General features: G+C 38.9%; 1 non-coding gene across 1 annotated transcript; it reads left to right on the plus strand.

Moving 5' to 3' along the window:
- The first annotated feature begins 2,952 nt into the window (after positions 1–2,952).
- LOC111766990 (small nucleolar RNA U13) lies at positions 2,953–3,056 on the plus strand. Its single transcript, XR_002798901.1, has one exon. It is a non-coding gene; the product is annotated as a small nucleolar RNA U13 (small nucleolar RNA).
- The last annotated feature ends 22,846 nt before the right edge of the window (positions 3,057–25,902 follow it).

Below are 25,902 nucleotides of genomic sequence, written 5' to 3' on the forward strand. Positions count from 1 at the left end.
GGACCCATGGCATATCCACATGGAAAAGTCCAGCAATCAGAAATATTGGTCTGGAATTTGGGAGTCATAGAATAATTAGTTTCAGTTCTCAACCTTTCTTTTGTTTGTATCTTGTAATGATGAGAATTAGGACCAGAAAAATAGAAATAGGATGAGCTTAAACAAGATAGAAACTGACTACTCAGATACATTAAGTAGATAAGTAGGGCCAGTAAGGCACTCCACAAAATCAGAAACCCAGCTCCTTTTGTCTCACGATGAGTTTTGCTTCCTTCCCAAGGTTGTCTTATGGTCCAAAAGGGTGGCCAGAGCTTCAGCCATCAGGTCCATAACCCAGACAAAAGGAAAAAAAGAAATAAGGAGAAGGTCATGCCCCCTCCCTTTAGAGACACTTTAAGTTTCACATACCAATTTCTCCTTCATCTCATTAGCAAGAACTTAGTCAACAGCCACAACTATTTGTAAAAATGGTTGGAAAGTGTAGGCAGGCAAAGCAGGTAGGAACCCAGGTCAAAAACAAAAACCCAGCTTCTTTAGTGAAAAAAGAGGGAACAAATACTGGAGAATAATTAGCATTTAGCATAAACACCTAGGACAAACGACTCTAGTGGCACTATCCTTCCCAAGAAAATAAAGTAAAATCATCATAAGGATTGCTGTAAATTCAGTTTAATTTATAAAACAGCAAATCACAGTCTTTGCTGCCTTAACAGCGACTAGTGACAAATCACTTACAATTCATGCCACAATGAATTACAACCTATCAAAGGGTCAAGGTATCATGAGTATATAAAGTGACATCAATGGCAAACTATCACAGCTTAATTGTCTGAGGTCTACTGATAGCAATCACCCTACATGGGGGCAAATGAATAAATCACAGTCACATGGGTATCACCTATAACATTTTGTCTAAAACATAATCCGGATATGAAATTTTTCAAAGTTTGTAAAACTCTCACTTTGGGTGATCACTTGTTTGACCAGCTCAAACTACAGCATAGCCAGTCTGGATTTCAACAAATGAAATTATTTAAACATCCTTTAACCAACAACTATATACTGTTTTGTGTCATGGAGTCCTCTAGAAAAAACTCAAAATCCATATACTCCTAATAGAAATGAAAGAAAGAAAAGAAAATTGGAAGAAACATCAATGAGGAAGAAAAGAGGCTAAACTTTGTAAATGGAATAACTGCTATCATTTTTCTTTGCCATTACCTTGACAATGAAAGTTCGTGTGGGAGCTCCTGATTTATAGTCCTGTCAGGCAGTCACTGCTGAACAAAGCCACATTGATTTCTCAGGATCTAAGTTGGGGCAGTGTCAAGGCCACTAACAATTGCAATTCACACTTCTGTTGGTTGAATATCTAAGATTTGGATCTGACCTAGACCAAATTTATGAATGGGGTGCTTATGGCCTACCTGCCTTATCGCTGACAAAAAATAACCTTTGACTTTCTGTAAGTCATACACATGAGTGCAACCTGGACTCTTGACCCATCCCTGCGCTAGCTCTCGGGTTTTAAGAACTTAAGACTCTCTTTGAAGATTACGCACCAATAAAGGAGTAATCTTTGATACAGGTGAAACTTTAACCTCTGAGAACAGAATTATTTCAGCAAGAGGACCAAGTTAAAGGAATTAGATAGAAAAGTTCAGTATATTTACCCCTGGGTTCTGCTTAGGTTGGGCTTATTAATGAAGCGGGATTAAAATTCCCTGATGAAATATTCCCTCTTTCAAAAACATATAAAGCAAAAATGTAATAAAATAAAGTACAGAGAAAACAATAGAGTAAAACTTGGTGCCTGTGGACATACATTAATCTATGTCTATGTCTATGCATAAAGGTAAGAAATAGAAAGAAAGAAGGAAAGATACTAAAAAGAAATAAATCTGATTTTTTCATAAATGAAAAAAGAAAATTCTTTCATAAATGAAGAAAAAGAAAAGCCTGGCATCAAAGACATAGTAAAGGAAGGAATTAGAGAAATATTTAAACAAAGAAAATTGGTGTCTTAGCTGGAGAGCTAACGTCTATCTATGTGAAATATATGATTATATTTGAAATTATTGCAACCTATCTGATTATACTTAAATTATTGAAACACAGAAATAACCTTTATGAAAAAATGTCAGACCAAATTAATTTGAATCATAAAATTAAACAATTTATCCAAAAATTTTAAAATTCATAACTATGCATAAGTCCAGAACAAGAATGTATAAATTGGAGGGAAAAAATACAGCAACATAAATCAGCACACTGGTTTGTTTGTTTGTTTTTCTGCATACGTCTCAATATTGTACAGCTCTCAATATTGATGAGCAAATATTTAGAAAAATACATGTGAAAGAAAAATCACAGGAGCATATGGGCTGGGTAGTCCTAGCTTATGTCACATATAGGGAGATACAGAATAATGTACTAAATTATATCAAAGTAATAAATCAATAATACCATCTAAAAACAATTATTAAAGGGAAAAGCACAATGACACAATACAGACTGTGAAAGTATTCCAAACTCTTGGGATGGAAGCAACCAGAAAAAATTCCAAAAAAAGAAATATACCTATCAAGAAGAGCATAAATTTTTGAAAAATACATCCAATAAGATTCAAAAGCTGAAAATAAAAAGGAAGGAAGGAAAGAAGGAAAGGAGGGAGGGAAGAAAGGAAGGGACGGAGGGAGGGAGGAAGGCAGGAAGGTAGGAAATTAAATCCCATTTTCACCTGTTTAACTGAAATTGCCCAGAAGACAGAAAGGTCACTCAGATGAAAGGAAGGCAGTATGGTTCTCATTTGTAACATATGCTTTTCCTGAACCTATGGAGCTATAAGAATCTATTCTTTCTTTCATTTACTTACTCATTCGACAAAGAATAACTGAATGCTTCTTATGTGTCAGGTACTCTACTTGACTCTGGGAATAAAAGTCAAACCAGATCCTTCTGTGGTTTGTAAGCATAATGAATGGGTATTAACAGATTTGTGTGAGATGTGCCTCCCTCAAACCTTGTTAGGAGGTCAGCACATTACCTGTCTGGCATTAAAAAAAAATAGTTAAATCAGGTAAGATAATTTCTGCCAAGTAGAAAAGACAGATGAGCATTATAATACCGCATGATCAATATTGCCACAGTGAAATATACAGTGTGCTGTAGAAGCCTGGGTGAAGGCAGGGAGGCTGTTTAAGTAAGACCAAGGAATCAGGGAAGGCTTTCTGGAGGAGGTGACATGAGCTGAATTTTGAAGTAGAAGTTGGCAGAGAGAACACCATACATGAAGAAAGATGTGACATAGCAACCCATCTGGTAAACTGCACATAAAGGGTGGTGATGGGGATGTGAAGGTAGAGAGGTAGCCAGGATTCAGATTATCAAGGGCTTTGTACTCTAAAGCTCTATGGAACTGCTGAATATGTTTAAGCAGTGGAGTAACATGGTAAAATGCATTTTAGAAAAATCACTGAACCAAAGTAAAGAATGCATAGGAGAGCAGTCCAGAAGGAGACAGAAAGGCAATAAGACAGGGGATACGTGACAAGATGTTGAACTTAAACAAAGACCCTGGAAAAGGAGAAAAGAATATAGATTGAAGAGGTATTAGAAGAAGGAAGCTTTGGGCCTTGTAGATTGATTAGATGAGGCAGTGAGGGAAAGGGAGCAATGAAAGTTGGCACCATCCACATTGCGGGTTTGAGCAGTTAGGTAGCTGATTTTGATATTCACTGACATATGATGCACCAGAGGAGGAGGAGGGCTAAGGGAAAGATGGTAAGTTCAGTTCTGGTAATGTTCAATTTATGCTTCTTATGGTGCATCAGAGGCTTTCAGGAGGCAGTAGTTCAGTGAATTTGAAGCAGCATAAATCTTGGTGTAATGGGTCACACAGAATAAAATCTAGAGAAATTCTCTACATAGATAATTAATATAGAGATTTAAATAAATTTGTTGCAAATTATTGAAGCCACGGTATGTAAATGAGAAAATATACATGTATTATATATATGCCCAAAAGTGTAAAAGGTATCAGTCAGTTTTGCGATTACTTTTTCCTCATACGGAAGTCATACTGACTCTCCACCAGTGTGGCTGGGGTAAAAATTTCGCTATACTTTAGGTGCTCACCATTTTACCCTTATCCTGTGATGTTTGACCTTCAGTGCAATGTGAGCTTATTTCAGACCCTTTGCTTACAGAGTCATGAAAGTCTTTGACTCTGTGTTTCTCTTCATTAACTCCCACAGATGCCTGCACAGGGATACTGCTCTTTCTAACCTAAGCCTTCTGACTTTTGCATGCTTCTGTTGAAAGTATCCTTCTTTCCTGGCAAGGTGCCTTCTCTCTCTAGTAACTGCAGTCACTCCATGATAAGTTTTTTGTTTGTTTGTTTTTTAGATTTATTTTTTATTTATTTCTCTCCCCTCCCGCTCCCCCCAGTTGTCTACTCTCTGTGTCCATTCACTGTGTGTTCTTCTGTGACCATTTCTATGCTTATCAGTGGCACCAGGAATCTGTGTTTCTTTTTGTTGCATCATCTTGTTGTGTCAGCTCTCCATGTGTGCGGCGCCTTTCCTGGGCAAGCTGAACTTCCTTCGCGCTAGGCGGCTCTCCTTACGGGGAGCACTCCTTGTGCATGGGGCTCCCCTACTCGGGGGACACCCCTGTGTGGCACGTCACTCCTTGCGCGCATCAGCACTGCACATGAGCCAGGTCCACACAGGTCAAGGAGGCCCGAGGTTTGAACTACGGTCCTCCCATGTGGTAGACGGACACCCTATCTATTGGGCCAAGTCCGCTTCCCACTCCATGATAAGTTGAAGTAAGGGATTCTAAAGCCCTAATGATGAAATGGAGTCTCTTCCTTCTAAATTTCCTCTATGCAAAGCTATTATACTCTCCCGGAAGTCGCTACTTTAGAGAACAATTATTGCCAGATCTTCTCATGACAATATCAGATGAATTATACTAAGAACAAACTCTCCTAAACAGACAGTTTCCTCTGGACTTCTGCTGACCTGAAGGAGTCAGTGTATGGCTTAGCAGGAAAAAATCTCTTATATGCCATCTGTTAGCGTTTCATATTTACTGATTGCCTCCTATCCCTGCCTACTCTAGGTTAGATAGAGCTGAATGAGAAAAAAACAACAAGGATCATCCTCCCAACTGTTCACTTCCTAGAATTGTTTAGGGTTGGATAGACATTACTACACAATGCCAAACATTATTAAGAAGGAAGTTTCCTCCTCTTGATAGTCTCACCAATCAGAAATAGGTATACCAGAATGCATTTAGGGCCTCCAGAATGGGGAAGAACTGGATTTGGAAAACCTGCTAAATCTCATACTCAAGGAACTAGAGCCACATTAACAGGGAGTACACTCTTTCTTAATGACTATTGGGGAATCTATTTTTATTTCAGACATGACTCCTATATATAACCCTCTTGAACCAGAATGTAGGATTAAGAGAACATGGGCTCTGGTATCAGATTGCCTGGGCTCCAAGGTTGGCTCATCAGCTTATCAGCTGTGTGACCCTGAGTAACTTAACCCTATTTTACTCATTTTCCTTCTCTGTAGAAGGGGGATAATAATAGGACCTAGCTCATAGGGTCGATTTGAAGAATAATTGACATGAAATATGCCAAGTACTTAAAACAGTACCCAGCACACAGTAAGCACTCAGTAAAGTCTAGTTATTAGCCTAGGGAATGATGTTTTCTGTGGGGGGGCGGGAGGTTGGTGGAGGTTGGGGGGGGGGGTTTGCATTGTTTTGGGCAATTGTTTTTTTGGTTGTTTGTTTTTTTAATGAAGATTGGAAACTGATGCTCCCAGATGGAAACCAGAGAAGAGTAAACAGGGTTCCTCACAGATGGACACACACCATGCTTTGACCCATCAGCACATGTCACTCAGGAAAAGAACGCATAGTGGTATATGCTGTCATCAAGAGCATACCATCTCCCTAAGCTACGAGCAGCTGGACTGGAATGAAGCCAGGGAAGTAATGCAATCCCTCTGGGTGAAAAAAAAAAAAACAACAAAACACACAACGCATCTTCCTATTTTGACAGCCAAGCGAAAAAAAAGCGGCTTTAGAGATTGAAGCAGCAAGTGCACTTTTAGATCTTCCAACGCTAAGCAGCACAGAAGCACACCCTATTATTGTGCAATACCCCTATTTACGTGTACATCCAGAGCTTGGCCCTCACCCGAATTGTGCTGTAAAGAGGAGAGGATTTTGACTGTTTTTCCCTGATAGGGCATAAAATTCTTTCTTTGTTCCTGGACTTGGCTGGTGCTGCCGCAGCTGTTAGAACAAACATAGCATTGCAGAGTAAGTCCCTTGAATAAGAATTTTCCCATTGCAACCTGTATCTTTTCAGCCTTATAAAAAATGTTGTGTCAGAATCGTTTTTGGCTTTCTGAAATTGTTATCAACCCCAAAGTTAGCAAAATAAGATTTAGCTCACCATTGCTTCACTATAACCAGATTATAACAGTGGTTAGAAGACAGAACCAAGAAAAGGGGAGATGGTAAAGAAAAGAGAGGCCACCAAGAGAAAAAAAGAAAAACACAGAGAAAAGGAAAGGAGCACACACCTGTTGGAAATAAGAAGAAAAATGTGAGCTAATATGTATGCAGAGGCCCACTTTCTCTTTCCCTTCAGAGGATAGAATATTTATTTAATGAGTCTCTCTCTATCAACTTGTCGAGCAAAACAGCTGCACCTTCTGGGCCTCTAACTCAAGAAAAGGAACTAAAATATTATGTCCCACACAAATATTATGTCCTAAGCTGGGTGTCTCAAACATATTTCGCAGAGGAAACGAAAGTTCCCAAAACCAAAATCTCCTCCATCCTAAGAATTGTCTGCGCCATCTAGTGGCAGCATGGAATAAAACCTCCGAGAGGTTGTCAAGGGAAGGAAGACCTAAATTACCTCCTTAGTCTCAGGATGTCAGTGCCAGAAGAAACCTCAGAAAAACCAATGGTCTCACCTCTGGCTGTTCGAGACAATCACCTGGAGAGCTTTTAAATACATATTAGTGCCTGGATCTTATGCCAAACAAATTACATAGGAATTTCTAAGAGGTGCCCATATCAATATTTTTTAAAAAGCTCTTCAGGTGATTAAAGGTGAATACATCCTTGAGAACCACTAAGCTAATCTGATTCCTAATTGTTTTAAAAACTTAGAAAAGAGGAAAGAGTTACCCTTATGATTCTGTTGTGGAAGAGCAGATGGGAATGAGGAATGCAGACAAGCAGCGTGCCAAAGAAGGAGAGACTAGGCCTACTGACAAGCATTAGCAGTTCCTGCCCACAAGCAATTAGAAAGATGTGGGGGTATATGGGGACCTCATGTTTTTTTTAATGTAACATTAAAAAAAATAATAAAGAGAGAAAAAAAGATAAAGACTCAGAAATCAGTTCACAACTATATGTTAGAGATTGAAGCTATAATCAGGAGACATAACCTGGCTTGAACCAAGAAAAATCAACTCAGATATTTGAGCAACCTAAGTATAAAATAACCATGTCTAATTTCATGACATTAATTTTGCATGATAAAAATGTGATATCTTACTGTGAAAGTCATAATTTCTTTTGTGTTGCCAAGAATTCATGCACTGAGAAAAAAAAAAAAGAAAGCTATGACAATAATCCAGAGGAAAATCATGGTGACAGGGACCAAGAAATGGAGAGAGTTGAAGGGATTCTGGATATAGCATGAGTTAGAGTTGACAAGAATTGGATGTTTGAGTGTGAAAGAAGTAGAAGACTCAAGCTTAAAGCTCAAAGATTTATAATGTCTTAGGTTCAGACATCTGCACAGGGGCTCCTTAAGAGACTCATTTGCTTGAATTCCTTCCTTAGGTTGACTCTTATTTTTGGCCAGAGGAAGAGGAAGGTTTTTTCAGACATTGGAACCAAGGCAGGAAATGTTGATAAGAAGATGGTGGATCTTCCTTTATCAGCACCATCACCAAGCGAGCACTTCTGAGAGATGGGTGGAGCAGAGAGAGGACTTCTTTCCATGGATGTCCCTGGAGACACAGAGACATCCACAGCTTTGTTTAATTCTTCAGAAAGTAAATAGCAAAATTCAAAACATTCTCCCAAGCAAATTGTAGTGCCCAAGACCAGATGCCATAGAAATTTATGGTGTATTGACAGTACCTTTTTAGTAAGGAAACTATATAAAACATATTCCAGGAAAGACTTGATCTACGGGAAAGGGCTTTTTGATGAGGACAAGGACCTGAATATTTGAGAAGTAATGAAAATGTTTAGAGCTTCCTACTTATTTACCTTTTTTTGATAGAAGCAAAAAAAAAAAAAGAATGAAATAGGAAGGAAGGAAGGAAGGAAGGAGACTTAAAGTACCCTATCTTCCCACACACATACACACACACTCACGACAAAAGAAATATGTGTGCTAAAGAAAATTTGAAAATTTCCCACAAAATATGTATCTTCACATATTTTGCTCCCAAAAGTCTAGGCTTTATTTGGGGACAGGAAGAGGAAAGGAGATTCTCCTGACTAGATCAAACATGAAAGCCAGAAACATGAAGGAAGAAGGATTTTTCTAAACTGAATGAGATGTCCCTCAACTGGAAGATATAAGAAGAAAATAGAGCAAACTGTAGGTTTCTAAAGAAGAGAGATTTTCTACAACAAGGAGGCTGGTCATGCAGGGTAGTGTTCCAGTCCTGTCTTTATTTAAAATTTTGATATTTTGTTCATCATGGATTTTTGCATTAATGTAGATATTTTTTAAATTTTGCATTAAAATATAACTTATGTAATTACTGAGTTTTGTGGTGCCCCCTTAGCCCTAGTTCTAGCCTCTACGGAGAAGCACACCACAGAAAGCTCACCACTGAAACCCAAGGATGATGCTAATGGGATGATGGCCACACAAGGATAACTTCAAAGGACAGATCACCTACAAATAAAAGGCTCCTGTGTCCCCCCAAAACTTGCACTCTAACAGGTTTTTGAACCATGGGATTCAATAAACCATAAGAAAGAATAAGGGTAATAGCAAAATTGAAGTTAGGAATAAAAGATCAAGTTTTGCTTCTTACCCATTTGAGTTCATCCATTTTATCAAATAACTTTTATCAAATAATTTTCAACCCTGGTTGAACAATAGAATCAGCTGGAGAACTTTTAAAAATACCAAACACAGAGCTCCACTCACAGAGGTTCTGATTGAAATGGTATGTTTTAAAAACTCCTCCAAGTTATTCTAATGTACAAACAGGGCAGAAAGCCACTTTATTATTCTACTAAGTATCAGTGTTGCACGCAATGTAAACTTTGACAGTAGAACCCCTCAGAGGCCCAGTGACCATGGCAGCCTCCCACTACTTCTCTCTCCAGTCTTCCCTTCTTATGTGATCTCAAAACAAATCTCAGTGCATGCTGCAGTGAAGTGCAAATCGAGAGCTCACTCTAAAAGTAAGAGCACTTGGAATCATAATTAAAATAACAAATTTAAAGGGTCCTTTCCCTGATAGCTCGTAGAGTGTCGATTCCTTAGGAAGTGTGTTTGCATATATGTCATCTTCATTTTTGCAAGATGCCAAAGCCATTTTATAGCTTGTGAAGCTGAGAAATAAAGAAAGCATATTTTAGACTAAAACAGCACAAAACCTATATTTGGTTCTTTTTTTATGAAATTAATTTGTTGTCAAAGCTTAAAATACTTTCTCTCCCTGGTGTAATGATGGCATGACAGCTGCAAAAACTGTCTCCTTTAGCTCCTTAAAGCCTAGAAATAGAGTATACCTCTCTATTCTGTGTTGATATGGGCGTGATCGAACTTACATTTAAACCTGGTTTTCAAGGTGCTTATAATCAAATAGACTATTGGTAACACAACACTCAGCAACTGGACATCATGATGGATAGCCCTGAAATAGCCCGTGAACCACGTTACACCTTCAGATGGCTTTATTAACCCATCCATTCACTTATATGAATGAAACTGTTCCTCTACAAACTACAAATTACTATCATCTCAAATAATCATGCTGCAAATGAGACGTTCAACTTGAAGGAATATTTTCTTGCCCCTAGAGAAATCATACCACCAGGCTAAGTAGAACCAAATACAAACTGAAAAAGAACTACTTTCCCCATTTGCCAAATAAAACCCATAACTGACACTGGCTTAGGAGAGGGCTAGAAAAACAGTGAACCATCAGGTGACTAAAGTCACCTGTAAAGACAAAAAAAAAATCTCTTTGCCCATCTAGCCAGGTGCCAAAAAAACTCAAAATCCACCATTAGCACTGGGTAAAATAATGCCATCTCTCTACAGACTATGTATACATATACCTACTTAATACATCCCTGGAAAGGTTGAAACATTGTCACTGATGATGAAATCTAATCTTTCCAATTTCACCTCTGAAATACTGAGTAACCTGACATAGAAAAAGGATTTGTGGAATGCATGGTGAGTGGGACAGTAGAAAAACTTTATTATTTTGCAATTTGGACTAGAATTCACCCAACTTATGAGTTCTTAGTGAAATCCGCTGCTGACTCCACTCGATTTTCTTCCAACAGACCTATTAGTTTGTCTCCTATTTGTATATCATCTCAGAGAAGCAAATGATGAAAGATTACTTTGGAAACCCATCAGAGGAGAAGTTCTTAATCCAAAACCCACAGAGAGTGGTCCCTGGACAAGATTCAAAGAATCCATGAACTTGAATTGAAGAAGAAATGACATCATTTATTTTCACTAATTTGTGACTGCAATTTAGCATTCCAGTCCAATATAAATGCAGGCAACAACCTACAGTAGCAGTGCCAGTATTGGTGACTTTGTCAGAGATAGTATCTACAGGTGTTTTTATTTTCCTTTGTAGTTGTAGATATCTTGAAATACTGTGTGCATTACTACTTTAAATTATGATGATGATTAGGACTTGCCACTAGTTTCTATTTTGTAAAGTATAAATAAGAAGCACACATACTACTATATCATAATTTTAAAAATATTTTTATAACTGTATTTCACTGTGATGTGTTTTCTTTGAATACTTTGTGCTTTATGTTATGCATTTGTAAACATTTTTCTGAGATGTCCATAGGCTTCAGCAGACTGTCAAAGCAGTCATGACATGCTAAATACTTTCAAGAACTCCTGCAATAGAGAAACTTCTCTTCTCATTCTAGTTATGGTAATTAGATTAGTGAACCCTGATTGCATACACCAAGTATATAATCCCTCTCATAGAACCTGCAGATCCTGAAATTTTTATTAGCAAGAAAGGCAAGAAACAAAATATCCTATGCTAGATTGCATGCTACCAGTGGCCCTCTGGGCTTCATGGTGGGTTACAGAAGGCAGACATCTTCGATGCATCATTCCTAATAATACATTAAAAGTTATTTTCTGCAGATGATTGAACTTCAGTGATACGAAGTGCTTTGTCTTGCATTTCTTATAAGAGGAAAGAATTTGTCTAGTACCTACCCATGATAGCTCTTCTATTTCTGACTCCTATGGTGACTTGCTAGAGGACTATAGCAATTAACTTAACCTTTTGGAACTTCTACTTCTCTATATGTAAAATCATAAAGTTGTGGGTCATTAAGTTTAAAGGTTCTCCAGCTCATAAAATGCTGTAATTGCTTATAACATATTTTGAGATTTCCAAATGGTAAATGTTACACAATCATGATATAGCCCAGAAAAAGAAATTTGAAGGTTCATGAAGCCTAACCCTTGGATTATTGAGTTGGCTTCAACCTAAATTTTAGGAATTGACTTTATTTTCTTCTGTCCTGGCCTTCAGATTCTTGGTTTTCTAGCAACTCTCCAAATAAGAACATTGGTTACTGCCAATGGTTCAGTTGCATTCTCGTGATCTTTACTGCCACCACTCATTAGAGCTCCTCCAGGTTGAGGAGGAAGGAGAGGGTAGAATAATGTCTATTTCTCAGGTTAATAAGTTCAAGGACATAGGACCCTGCTGGCAGAAGATTCCTCTTAGAAAAGAAACATCTGCTACTGACTAATGCTGACAGAGTTGCTCTTGAGGTGACCTGGCATCTCTTTATGTGAGAAGAGATGAAGACTGAGTGCCTTAATGGTGGTGACCAGATAGTAACTGCGCATTATCTCAGGACCCTGAGAACACCAAGCACCATGAAGAAACAAGCAAATCCACAAATAGCAAATGCACATTGTTACAAGGAATGCAACTCAAATAAGTTCAACATTTAAATCATTCCTGTAGGAACTCAAGGCAGGCAATAATTACATCATCCAAGGAAAGAAAACAAAAACAAAACACTCTCTTATAGACAATTAAACCCATTCAAACTAGTATTCAAACAATTCCTGCCAATATGCCATTCAAACCTTCACTTCAAAAGAATTTGTTTGTAATCCTACTAATCTCCTCCAGACAGTCACACCCTGGAAACATTAACTAGCATCCCAGACCAGAGCATCATAATCCTCAAGCGATTTTACAGCTTTGCTTCTAAAACTTTCTGTACCATCTTACAGATGCAGAATCCATGTACGGTGGAGTTTTAAGGGACTTCTCTGAGGCAGAAGCAGACCTCAAATGTAGCTTTCCAGAATCTCAGTAGAACTCAATGAACAAAATTCTTATCTATCACATACACAAAAGTGTAAATTGTACTTTTCAAGAATTACAACATTAACAGACCAACAAGTTCATTTTGTAATTCACACAGATACCAAGTAGTTCAAATTTTTAGATACTAGTTTAATGGTACAAAAAATTCAAGAAGCCCACTTTCTATTTTCCAAGTAGTACATCCTTTGTTAAGTAGAACCATAGATCACTACTGAAGGAAGAGAGCCTCTTCTATTCCCATTTTTGCTATTCCTTGTACCACTAATCAACCTATAAATGTCCTGCCCTTTGTCCTCACTACTCGTTGCAAGTATTCTGAATCTATGCACTTTACTCCACAACCAGAGAAGGAGTTCAAGTGGCAATGGGTAAGTTTATATGTATCATTTTAAAATTTTTAATTCTGTAATTAAAATACTGTTATAAAAACACTTGGAACCTAATTCTCAATGTATTTATGAAAGTCATATGCATGAATTAGGTGCAACCAATGCTGATATTGACCTCCCACTACAGATGTACGTGGAAGGAAAGAAAGGATTAAGGTAAGTCTATAAGCAGACATATTCCTCCACACTCTTCCAGAATATAACTACTAGCAATAAGTTTATAACTCTGCGAGTTTCCCTAAGTGGTGTTCCTGAGTGCCACAGAAAATGCTGATAACAGTGATTCACTCTCCAACTGAAATGACAGGATCTAGAAAGTGAAACTTGTTAAATATCTTCTTTCCTTTCTTCCTTCCTTCCACCCTTCCTTCTTTCCTTCCTTCCAACCTTCCTTCCTTTCTTCTTTTGTCTTTTCTTTGATAATGTGGCAGAAAAGCAAGTATGACGGAGGTCCTGAGACTGGTTTGTGGCTCTGTCTTCCCATTTTATGATGTGCTTTGCTTAAAATAAATTTTCATGTCCTTGATTGCTCTTTACCTAGTATCTATTTACTTGCTCCTATGACATCCAAATTGGAAATGTCAGAGTGCCAGCATGTATATGTGCCACGGAAGGGAGATTTCCCACCTACTTTACACATAAAACTGAAGCAGCCTTATTTCTACAAAGTCAACATGCAGTGAGGAAGGTATTAATTCTTAAGTGGTGCAGGGCAATGAACCAGTACAAAGCACATCTACCTATGATGCACCCAACAGGATCTTTACTTTGCCCTCCGAAAAGTTCTGCAGCCAGGAATTCAAAACGAAGTCAGCAGCAGTTGAATAATTCACTCCTTCAAGCCAAACTAAGCCTAGATGCAAAGAACATAATTTGGGAGAGAAGACAAATATAATTTGGGAGAAAGGAATGTCTCTTTCCCTTTAAATCCTGGAATATATATTCTTCTCTACAAAATGGTAGATCAAGCTCAAGATTTCCTTCTTCTGGGCTTCTTTCACTGATCTGGGCCCTATCACATCACCAATAAATTTAAGATATAGGCCAAATAATTTTTCAAGATTAAAATGATACACATTTTTCTTATTTACCTCTCCAGTGAACAAATTTCAGTAATCCTTAATAATTTATCACCTCTCTAATTTCTCAGACTTGCATAAAAGTAAGGACTAGAAAGATGTTCATGGAAACCATGATTCTGCAACCCACTGAGATGTCTAGATTTGCTAGAAAAACCTCAGTAAACCTACATGGAATTTTTTTCATTTTTTTTTTCCTTCTGTAGAATATGAAAAATTCACTTCTCTGCCAGTTTTTCTGGCTTAGCAGTGCAATTATAAATAAAAAATAGAAGGGACAAGGGAGTGGAAAGGGAAGATAGGTGTAGCTATGAACTCAAATTTTTAACCCATGAGTCCCAAAGAAAAACATATTTTTCCCAAGAGAGATCTTTCAGCTGCTGTCCAAAAGATGGGTGCAATTTGTAAAGCACTGATAAATTCATTGGTTTATTTCTGCTCACAATGTGCCCTTAATCTCTGAAGGCAATGGTACCTAAATATACAAAACAATCACTATCACAGCAGGTGCAGCAAGAGTAGATAGAGGGAACAGGCAGCATGCTAATAAGAAGATGGTTAGAAAACTACAATCTGTCAAGCTCTGGGGGGAAAAAAAATATGGTCATGAGCAAATTCAGGCTGCAATCAGGGGCAGAGTTGTTATGGTATGTGTCTGAATTACAATCATGGGCCCAGATACATGTTGTTACCCTTCCTCATTTTTCAAATAGAAAGAATATTTTATCATCAGCTATGGTTTTGGTGATGGTGTAATAATACTTTGCCCTGCCGACTGGCTCTTCTTTCCTTTAAGTCAGTGGATTTATGTTCTTTCCTCCAGAAAAAAGGGGAGCATTTTACCTATGATCTAACCAACAGTATGATTCAGTCCCAATTTTTTCCCTTTCTTTAACCTTGGAGAATAGCCAATTTGTGGAACTAATAAAGAATAATGCAAGCAAGCTAAAGAAAAAGGTTGTAGAGCAAATCAGTTATTTAATAAAGAAAGGAAAAGGCAGTTTCAACGCAGATTCAATTAGTTTCAGGTCCAAAGGTTTCCCACAGGTCCCTGGCACAGACCTGTGAGTTGTACTGAGTGAGGTTCTGATGCCCTTTTTTTTTAAAGAACTAGGACACATCCCCATGGTCCATGACACAGTCAGGAAAACTAATTTAGTGACCTAATTCCATTCTCAAAATTTGAAACTCCAGTATTACATTGGTGCCTTCTGGGCATTTTCCTGACATTTCATTGATGCTAAACTGCTCTCTGTTTGGCTTTTAACAAATGGATATGCATGGCTGGGAACACAAACACGAGTAAAGGTAAATTTACTATCCAAATGCCTGAATGAGGAAAGCCAAACTGCAGGGAAAAGAAACTTAAAAAAGAAAAATCAGACTTAGTGGTTTTTTTTTTTGTTTTTTGGTTTTTTTTTTTTTAAGAAAGAAAGAAAAGAAAGAAGGCATCAGAATGCACTAAACTCCAAAAAATAAATTGTAAAACATAGGACAATAAGGCATTCAAAGAATACCAATTGCAAATGGTGACTAGGAGGAATTAGTGCAATTTTCATCAAACATCTCATCCCTCAATCCTTACTATGCACAACTAATATTTTTTTCAGTTTTACATAAAACTGTTTTTGCAAATGAAGGTTTAGACAACTCCATTTGTTCTCCACCCCAACACCCAGCTGTCTAAGCCACTCCCATTTATAAAGTATGGAGCTGCCAAAAATTCAGAAGACTCAAGTTGAATTTATACAAATCAGCATCCACCTGAGACAATGGGGAACAATTCCTCCTACAGAATATCTAAATGGTTAAGGTTGGAGGACAGAAGAGAAGGCAAAACAGGCCAGCAGGGCAGAGTTTGGAGTGCAGGAAACTACACGTAGAACCACATGAAAGGAAAGCAGAATGACATGCTGTTCTATTGAGTCTTCTGAGAAAGTTACCCATAACTTATTTAAAGAAGTGATAGAGTAAAACGATTAAGAATATCCTTAAGTTAAACCTCATTTCCAGAAATTATAATTAGAGACAAAGATGTGCTTCAAGGTACATACTTTTATTTGCGGGGTAGTATTCATTTACAAAGTAAACAAATTTAAAAGCAAACAAAACCAGGAGGGGAGGTTTCCAACAGTCAGCTCATCCTACAGGGCAGATCATAATCACCCAGAACTATTTAAAGGATTGTTGGGAGGACCCAGGAAACCAGAAGAGCATACTGCAACATCTTTGAAAGAATGGAAGGAGCAGACTGCCCATCTGCAGTGAAGATTCATGAGTAGAGCATTACACGCTGCAAAGGCCAGTACCCATTCTCCACTGGTGCAAACGACCTAGGGAGCTATTCTGGGGCTGGAATTAGAAGGTCCATTTCCCAAAAACTGGAGAGGAAGAGTTGGTCAGGTCCTCACTTCAACTACTGATTAGTAAATTAGTAAAGGCTAAAGTATAATCCTAAGAACAGCTAAAGTTAAAAACTGTCCAAGTCAGAAAGAGGCCAGTAGCTTCCATTTTAACTCCACCCCCAGCATGAGAGAAGCAGGGCTAATTGAAAAGTACAGTGGCAGTAGGGACTCACTTCTTTCCACCCAGATCAGATTGCAGCCCTAGCCTAGGCCCTAGCCCCACCTACAGCAGGGAAGAAGCTGGCAGGACATGCACTGGCCTCTCTCAGCAACTGAAGGCTGTTGACCAGCACAGACTGTATAGTCAGATACCCGGGGCTTCACCCTGCCCCCCAAAGACAGGAGGGAGCTGGTATTTCTTCAGCCTGTCTGAGCAACTGCAGGTAGGCTGGATACTCAGCCACCTGTAGCTCCATCTTTGTCTGCCCCCCGCCCCCCAAGAGAATAGGAGGGGAGCTGTATTTCCTCAACCTCTCTGGGCAACAGCAAGTGATTTGACCCACATGGAGAGGTTTGTTCTGCACCTTTGATTCCATCCCCACCCCTCATAAGATAGGAGGGAGCTGGTGTTTCACCAGCCTCTCAAGGCCATAGCAGGAGCTTTCAGCCCATACAGACTGGATACTTGGACACCTGTAGCTCCATCCCTACCCCCAATAGGATAGGAGGGGAGCTGTTTTTCCTCAGTCTTTCCAGACAACTGCAGGTACTTTCAACCTGCACAGACTTGTTTGTTGGATGTCTGTGGTTCCATTCTCACCTCTTAAATGGTAAAAGAAATAGTACTCCTTCAGTCTCTCAGGGCAACTACAGGCACTTTTGGCCCACACAGATTAGATTATTGGGCAATGCAGAGGGCCTACCCCCAACCCTGGCAGGGAAGGAGGTGAGCCAGACCTATGTTAGTCTAGCTGGTCAACAGCAGTCACTTTTGACCCACATGACTTAGTTTCTTGCCCACACCTACAGTTTCATCCCCAACCAGGCAGAGGACGAAGGAATGTGGAGCTTCATCAGTCTCTTGAGCAACTACAGACAGTCTTGGCCTAAACAGCTTGGATTACTACACATGGCTTTGGCTCTTTCCCTACCCCTAGTAAGGGAGAAAGGTGGGAGAAGCTTCATCAGTTGGTGGGGCAATGTGGGCAGCTTCAGACTCCACAGCATACAGCTACTAGTACACAACCAGCAAGGGAGAAAGGGCAAGAAAGCCTTAAACTAAAGAGAGAAACTGCACCCAGGATAAATATATCTAGTAAGCCAGATTCCAAGACGCCAACAAAAATTTCAATCCATACCAAGAAACAGGAAGATATGGCCCAGTCAAAGAAACAAGGTAAGCCTTCAGATGTCATATAGAAGTTGAGACAACTAATTATAGATGTTAAAACAAATTTCTGCAATAAATTCAATGAAATGCCTAAAGAGATTAAGGATATTAAGAAGACACTGAGTGAGCACAAAGAAGAATTTGAAACCATACATAGAAAAATAGCAGATTTTATAGGAATGAAAGGCAAGATAAATGAAATTAAAAATATACTAGGAGTGAGGGGCAGGCAGGAGAAGGCGCAGGCTGTGGCTGCTCTGGCTGCTGCCTCTGCAGGTCTCAAAAACAGTTTTTTGAGCATTAGAAATTCTTCAGGACCAGGCTGTTTTGGGATTTTTCAGGTCAGGAGGTGTCTGGACATCGATTTCGTGGGAAGATGCCACAGGGAGCTGAGGTAACAAGCATGCTACCATCGTTGGGTAGGCCCAGCACGTTGAGATGAGGCCTCGTCTCCTGCTGGGTGAGTGCTTGGTGCGGGTAGATTGTCGCCCCCCTGCTACTCTTGCCCGTAACGGCTGCCTCCTCTATCTCCACCCAGCATCCGGTCTCCATAGGGGCTGCTCTAGGGTAATCGGCCTGTCTCTCCCGCGCCTCACCAGAACCCAACCCACAACTTCCCCTTATTTTCTGCCCCAGCCCCCATATATCCCCCGCCAGAATGATAACCTCACCTCTGCCCCTTTACCTAGCAACAGCCTCCAACAACCAATCGGAGGTCGCCTTCAGCTTAAGCCAATCCACACCCCACACGTCGCCCCTTACCCTCGTACCTCACCCCCAACCGTCCCCCAGCCAATTAGCGGCCTCCCCTCACATACATTGCCTTATTTGGCTTAGCCTTGCTACCGCCAGCACCCTAGCCTATATAAACGCTTGTCTTCCTCAATAAAGCAGACGCGTTGCCACCACTCTCGGTCTCCGCAGCATTCTTCGTGCCGCTGTGCGTCCGCTCTTGACACCGCCCACTGGCCGCCGTGCGCCCTCAGGGAGCACCTCACATTTGCTGGGTTTCCTCATCCTCCATTGCCTCATTTCTGTGTGAATTGATTTTGGCTACCTACACTATCCCTTTTCCCCTACATCTTGATATCCTCCATCATCTACTGTCTCTCCTATATCCCACCTCCCTTTCTTTGATCCCCAAAGTGTCTAACTCTTAATTTCTAATACGTTTGTTTTGTTTTCTGTCTTTTATCCACTCTTGAAACTATTGCCTTTCTTTTCTCTTTCCCTCTCTCATGAAAACACTAGTTTTTTAATTCATACCATATTCCTCCCATATTCAGTCGACTACCTCATTATACGTACTCTACCTACTGCTATAACTCTACACAACTTACATGAACCTAATATCCATCCTCCCAGATCCCATATTGTTGCTCTTTTAACATTTATCACAATTACTACTTTACACTTTTTCCTTGCTTACACAATTGCCTTTCCCTGGCCCTAATACTTTCCTTCAAAGTGAACTCAGCCAGCAATAAGAAATTAGAATAAGAAGAACAAAGTGACAAAGAGAAGATATAACACTTACGCAAAAACAACAGCTAATTAATCCCCAACACTAGACAAAGAAGCTAAGGAACTGATTAAACCCGTCAAGATAAAATGATGACCAGACAGTAACAAAAATCTACAAACCAAACCAGTAATCAGGAAAACATGGCTGAATCCAATGAACAAACTAAAAACCAGGAAGGGGAGCAGAACTTCGCACAAGTAATGAAAGATCTCAGAACATATATCACCAACAAATTTAATGAAGTAAAGGAAGAGGTTAACAATATGAAGACAACACTTGGAGGGGAAATTGCAGACATACGCAAAAAGATAACAGATATGATGGGAATGAACACCACAGTTCAAGAAATCAAAAATACACTCGCAGCAAATAACAGCAGATTAGAAGAGGCAGAGCAGAGAATTAGTGATGTGGAAGACAGTACATTGGAAATCAAACAGATAGTAGAATTGATCGATGAAAAGATAGAAAAAATCCAGCTAGGACTTAGGGACCTGAATGACAATGCAAAATGCTCAAACATAAGTATTACAGGCATCCCAGAAGGAGAAGAGAAGGGAAAGGGGTCAGAAGGAGTGTTGCAGGAAATAATGGCTGAAAACTTCCCAAATCTACTGAAAGAGACAGATGTACATATCCAAGAAGCACAGTGCACCCCAATCATCATAAACCCCAAAAGGCCCACCCCAAGACATATACTTGTCAAATTATTTAATGCTCAAGACAAAGAGAAAATTCTAAAAGCAGCAAGAGAAAAGAAAACCATCACATACAAGGGAAGCTCCATAAGATTAAGTGCGGATTTCTCATCTGAAACCATGAAGGCAAGAAGGCAATGGTATGATATAGTCAAGGTACTAAAAGAAAAAAATTTCCAACCAAGAATACACTATCCAACTAAACTAGCATTTAAAAATGATGGAGAGTTCAAAATATTCACAGATAAACAGAAACTGAAAAGAGTATGCCAACAAGAAACCTCCCCTTCAAGAAATTCTAAAGGGAGTTCTACAGGAAGAAAGGAAAAAACAGGACAGGCAGAGTTGGAGGAGAGTGTAAGAGCAACAAAAAAGACAAAAAGAGAAGAAAAAAAAATATGACAAACACAAGTCCAATCAAAATATGGCTAACATAAATAATTCCTTGAAAGTAATAACACTGAATGTCAACGGATTAAAATCACCTATCAAAAGATTCAGACTGGGACATTGGATAAGGAAATATGGCCCATCTATATGCTGTCTACAAGAGACACATCTTAGACCCAGAGACTCATGGAGGCTGAAAGTGAATGGTTGGAAAACAATCTTACAAGCAAACAATAACCAAAAAAAGGCTGGAGTAGCTATATTAATATCAGACAAAATAGACTTTAAATGCAAAACAATTGTGAGCAACGAAGAAGGATACTACATATTAGTGAAAGGGACAATCTGTCAAGAAGAACGAACAATCATAAACATTTATGCTCCTAACAAGGGCACCGCTAAATACATGAGGCAAACGCTGGAAAAACTAAGTGAAAGAATAGATGCATCTGCAATTATAGTGGGGGATTTTAATACACCACTATCAACTCTGGACAGAACATCTCAAAAGAGAATCACTAAAGAAATGAAATATTTGAACAGTATATTAGAGGAGCTGGATCTAATAGACATATACAGATCATTACACCCAAACACAGCAGGATATACATTTTTCTCAAATGCACATGGATCATTCTCCAAGATAGACCATATGCTAGGCCACAAAGAAAGGCTTAATGAATTCAGAAAGATTGAAATCATACAAAATAACATCTCTGACCACAGTGGAGTGAAGCTGGAAATCTGCAAGGGCCAGAGGCCCAGATTTCACACCCAGATATAGAAATTAAACAGCACACTCTTAGAAAAACAGTGGGTCAAAGAGGAAATCTCAAAAGAAATCAATGACTACCTTAAAACAAATGATAATGATAACACAACATACCAAAATTTATGGGATGCAGCAAAAGCAGTACTGAGAGGGAAATTTATAGCCATAAATTCATACATCAAAAAAGAAGAAAGAGCAAAAATTGAAGAACTAACTGCACATTTGGAGGAATTAGGAAAAAAACAACAAAGTAATTCAACAGGAAGAAAAAGGAAGGAAATAACAAAGATAAGAGCAGAACTAAATGAAATAGAAAATAAGAGAGCACTTGAAAAGATAAACAAGACCAAGAGCTGGTTTTTTGAGAAGATCAATAAAATTGACAAACCTTTAGCAAGACTAACAAAGAAAAAAAGAGAGAAGATGCAAATACACAAAATAAGAAATGAGAAAGTAGATATCACCACTGACCCCACAGAAATAAAGACTATCATAAGAGGATACTTTGAAAAACTATATTCCAACAAAAATGACAATTTAGAGGAAATGGACAAATTCCTAGAAACATATAAGCAGCCCATATTGACGAAAGAAGAAATTGATGATCTTAACAAACCAATCACAAGCAGAGAGATAGAATCAGTCATTAAAAATCTCCAAACTAAGAATAGCCCAGGGCCAGACGGCTTCACTGGTGAATTCTACAAAACATTCCGGAAAGAACTAACACCAATCCTGCTGAAACTATTCCAAAAAATCAAAACAGAAGACACATTGCTGAACTCCTTCTATGATGCCAACATTACCCTAGTACCAAAGCCAAACAAAGACACCACAAGAAAGGAAAATTACAGACCAATTTCTCTAATGAACCTAGATGCAAAAATACTTAACAAAATACTTGCTAATCGTATTCAACAACACATTAAACGAATTATACACCACAACCAAGTGGGATTTATTCCAGGTATGCAAGGATGGTTCAACATAAGAAAATCTATCTACGTAATACACCATATAAACAGATTGAAGGAAAAAAATCACATATTATATCTATAGATGTAGAAAAAGCATTTAACAAAATACAGCACCCTTTCTTGATAAAAACACTCCAAAAGATTGGAATACAAGGAAATTTTTTGAACATGATAAGGAGTATATATGAAAAACCTACAGCCAACATTGTTTACAATGGAGAAATCCTAAAATCCTTCCCTCTAAACTCAGGAACAAGGCAAGGATGCCCATTGTCTCCCCTTCTATTTAACATTGTCTTAGAAGTACTTGCTCGAGCACTGAGGCAAGAACCAGATATAAAAGGCATTCAAATTGGAAAGGAAGAAGTCAAAATTTCATTATTTGCAGATGACATGATCCTATACATAGAAAACCCTGAGAGATCTACAACAAAGCTTCTAGAACTAATAAATGAGTTTAGTAAAGTCGCAGGTTATAAGATCAATGCACAAAAATCAGTAGCATTTCTGTACACCAATAATGAGGAAGATCAGGAGGAAATCAAGAAACAAATACCATTCACAATAGTAAATAAAAAAATCAAATACTTAGGAATAAATTTAACTAAAGAGGTAAAAAACTTATACACCGAGAACTATACAAGACTGTTCAAGGAAATCAAAGAAGACCTAAATAAATGGAAGAATATTCCTTGTTCATGGATAGGAAGACTGAATATCATTAAGATGTCTATCCTACCAAAACTGATCTACACATTCAATGCAGTCCCAATAAAAATCAACACAGCCGTCTTTAAGGAACTAGAAAAACTAACTATGAAATTTATTTGGAAAGGAAAGAGGCCCCAAATAGCCAAAGACATATTGAAAAAGAAAAACAAAATTGGAGGAATCACACTACCTGACTTCAAAACATACTACAAAGCTACAGTAGTGAAAACAGCATGGTATTGGCATAAGGAGAGACACACAGACCAATGGAATCGAATTGAAAGTTCTGATATAGAACCTCATATATATAGCCATATAATATTCGATAAAGCCACCAAACCCTCTCAACTGGGAGAGAATGGCCTATTCAACAAATGGTGCCTGGAGAACTGGATAGCCATATGTAGAAGAATGAAAGAGGATTACCATCTCACACCTTATACAAAGATCAACTCAAGATGGATCAAAGACCTAAATATAAGAGCCAAGACCATAAAGACCTTGGAAAGCAGTTTAGGGAAACATCTACAGGACCTTGTAATAGGAAATGGCTTCATGAATATCACACCAAAAGCACGAGCAGCAAAAGAACTAATAGATAAATGGGACTTCCTCAAAATTAAAGCCTTCTGCACCTCAAAAGAGTTTGTCAAGAAAGTAAAAAGGAAACTCACACAATGGGAGAAAATATTTGGCAACCATATATCTGATAAGAGACTTATAACTTGCATATATAAAGAACTCATATACCTTGAAAATAAAAAGATAAACAACCCATTTAAAAAATGGGAAAAAGATTTAAACAGACACTTCTCCAAAGAAGAAATACAAATGGCTAAAAAGCACATGAAAAAATGATCCAAATCTCTAGCTATCAGGGAAATGCAAATCAAAACTACAATGAGATACCATCTTACACTCATAAGATTGGCAGCTATGAAAAAAACAGAAGAATACAAATGCTGGAGAGGATGTGAAGAAAGGGGAACACTCATCCACTGCTGGTGGGAATGCAGAAGGATCCAACCATTCTGGAGGACAGTTTGGCAGTTTCTCAAAAAACTAACCATAGATTTGCCATATGACCCAGCAATACCACTGCTGGGTATATACCCATCAGAACTGAAAACAAGGACAGAAACCGATATATGTACACCAATGTTCATAGCAGCATTGTTCACTATCGCCAAAAGTTGGAATCAACCCAAATGCCCATCAACAGACGAGTGGATCAATAAAATGTGGTATATACACACAATGGAATACTACTCGGCTGTAAGAACAAATACACGACAAACACACGTGATAACATGGATGAATCTTGAGACCCTTATGTTGAGTGAAGCAACCCAGGCATTGAAGGACAACTACTACATGACCTCAATGATATGAAATAAGCAACCTGCCTCAGAGAGCTAGAGACTTGAAAATAGGCTTACAGGAAATCGGGGGGGTGGAGGAAGGATGTGAGCCAACGTCTGCAGGGGTGGAATCTATGATGAGCTGGCGCTAAGTATGAGCACAAAGAAGAGATAAAATGGAGGCAAGGGGTTGCCTTTGGGTGGGGCTTTGCGGGTTTGAGGGGGGCTGGGGATGGGCAGATGGGTAATATTGCCCACAAAATTGGGGGGAGTGAGGGGCAACATACGAACATAAGAGAGTGTCAGGTGTTGGTTGAGAGTAAAATGCTGAGAAAATCGTATCAAAATATAATTAGGAGGGTTACCTGTTTAGGATGCTTGGAGGGGATGGTCTGATGCGGGATGGACCCCTGGGGAATGTCTGAAGGCTCATTTTGCCAGGATGGGTTGTACCATTAGGTAGAGACCCAAGAAGTGAGAGTTGGGGTGGACCCACATCCTGGGGAGGACTAATGCCATCAAATAGAGAGAACTGTATCTCTCAAGAGAAAGAGTGGCTCCCAGGGCATTAGGGCAGTTGAGCAAGTCAGGCCCTGAACACTGTTGCAAATATCTCTGGACATGGCTCCTCGAGAAATGGAGATTGGCTATCGCTGTGGGCCCCAAGGGGAGGGGAAAATGGATGTTGAATGGATGGAACCAAGGTAAATGTGGGGGCAAGAGAGGAGTTTCACGAGAGTACACGAGGATGGATATAAAACATGTAATATTACACCAAAAACATATAAAAACATATAAGCAATAATGTAAAACATAGGATAACTAAAATATTTAGAAAACTGTATAGCCTAAAGTATAAACCACAATGTAAACACAAATGTTACCTTGTTTGAAAGCTATTGTCTCAATATCTGTACATCAGTTTCAGTAAATATGATATGAATAAGTTAAAAGATTATTGCTGTGGAAGGGAAAAGGTTTTATAATGGATATATGGGAGTACTGCATATTGTATATATGCATTACTGTGATCTAAGGCTCTTGTGAAGAGAAGCTCAATAATTAGGGAGAAAAGAAAAGAAAAAGATAGGATATAGAATTTTTCCAAATCAATATGTATTCTATAGCTAACCTTTAAACTCATCGCTATATTCCATTTTACTATTAAGGGAATCTGACATTATAATGGGCTTCACTTTTCAGGAAGTTTTGGATCACAGAGTGGTTCAACAATGGTGGTGGAGGAATACTGGTATGGGATGTTATTGACAGGGAACATATGGTTGACAGGGAGTTATACAGGGCATGTGTCCAGGGTGCATGGAAATGTTTGGATATAATCATAGTGGAAACAATTAAAAACAACAGCTGGAGGGGTACTGGGTTCCTGGCCGGGGGCGGGGGCTCTGTCATGGTCCCTAGGGGAGCAGCAGCAGTCCCCCAGGTGCAACGGCAAGGACCAGGAAGGAATGAGGGTCCAACAGTGATCCCCTGATATTTTTTTTTTTTTAAAGATTTATTTATTTATTTAATTCCCCCCCCTCCCCTGGTTGTCTGTTCTTGGTGTCTATTTGCTGCGTCTTGTTGCTTTGTCCGCTTCTGTTGTCGT

The sequence above is a fragment of the Dasypus novemcinctus genome, chromosome 7 (genome assembly GCF_030445035.2).
Source record: "Dasypus novemcinctus isolate mDasNov1 chromosome 7, mDasNov1.1.hap2, whole genome shotgun sequence".
NCBI classification, from domain to species: Eukaryota; Metazoa; Chordata; class Mammalia; order Cingulata; family Dasypodidae; genus Dasypus; species Dasypus novemcinctus.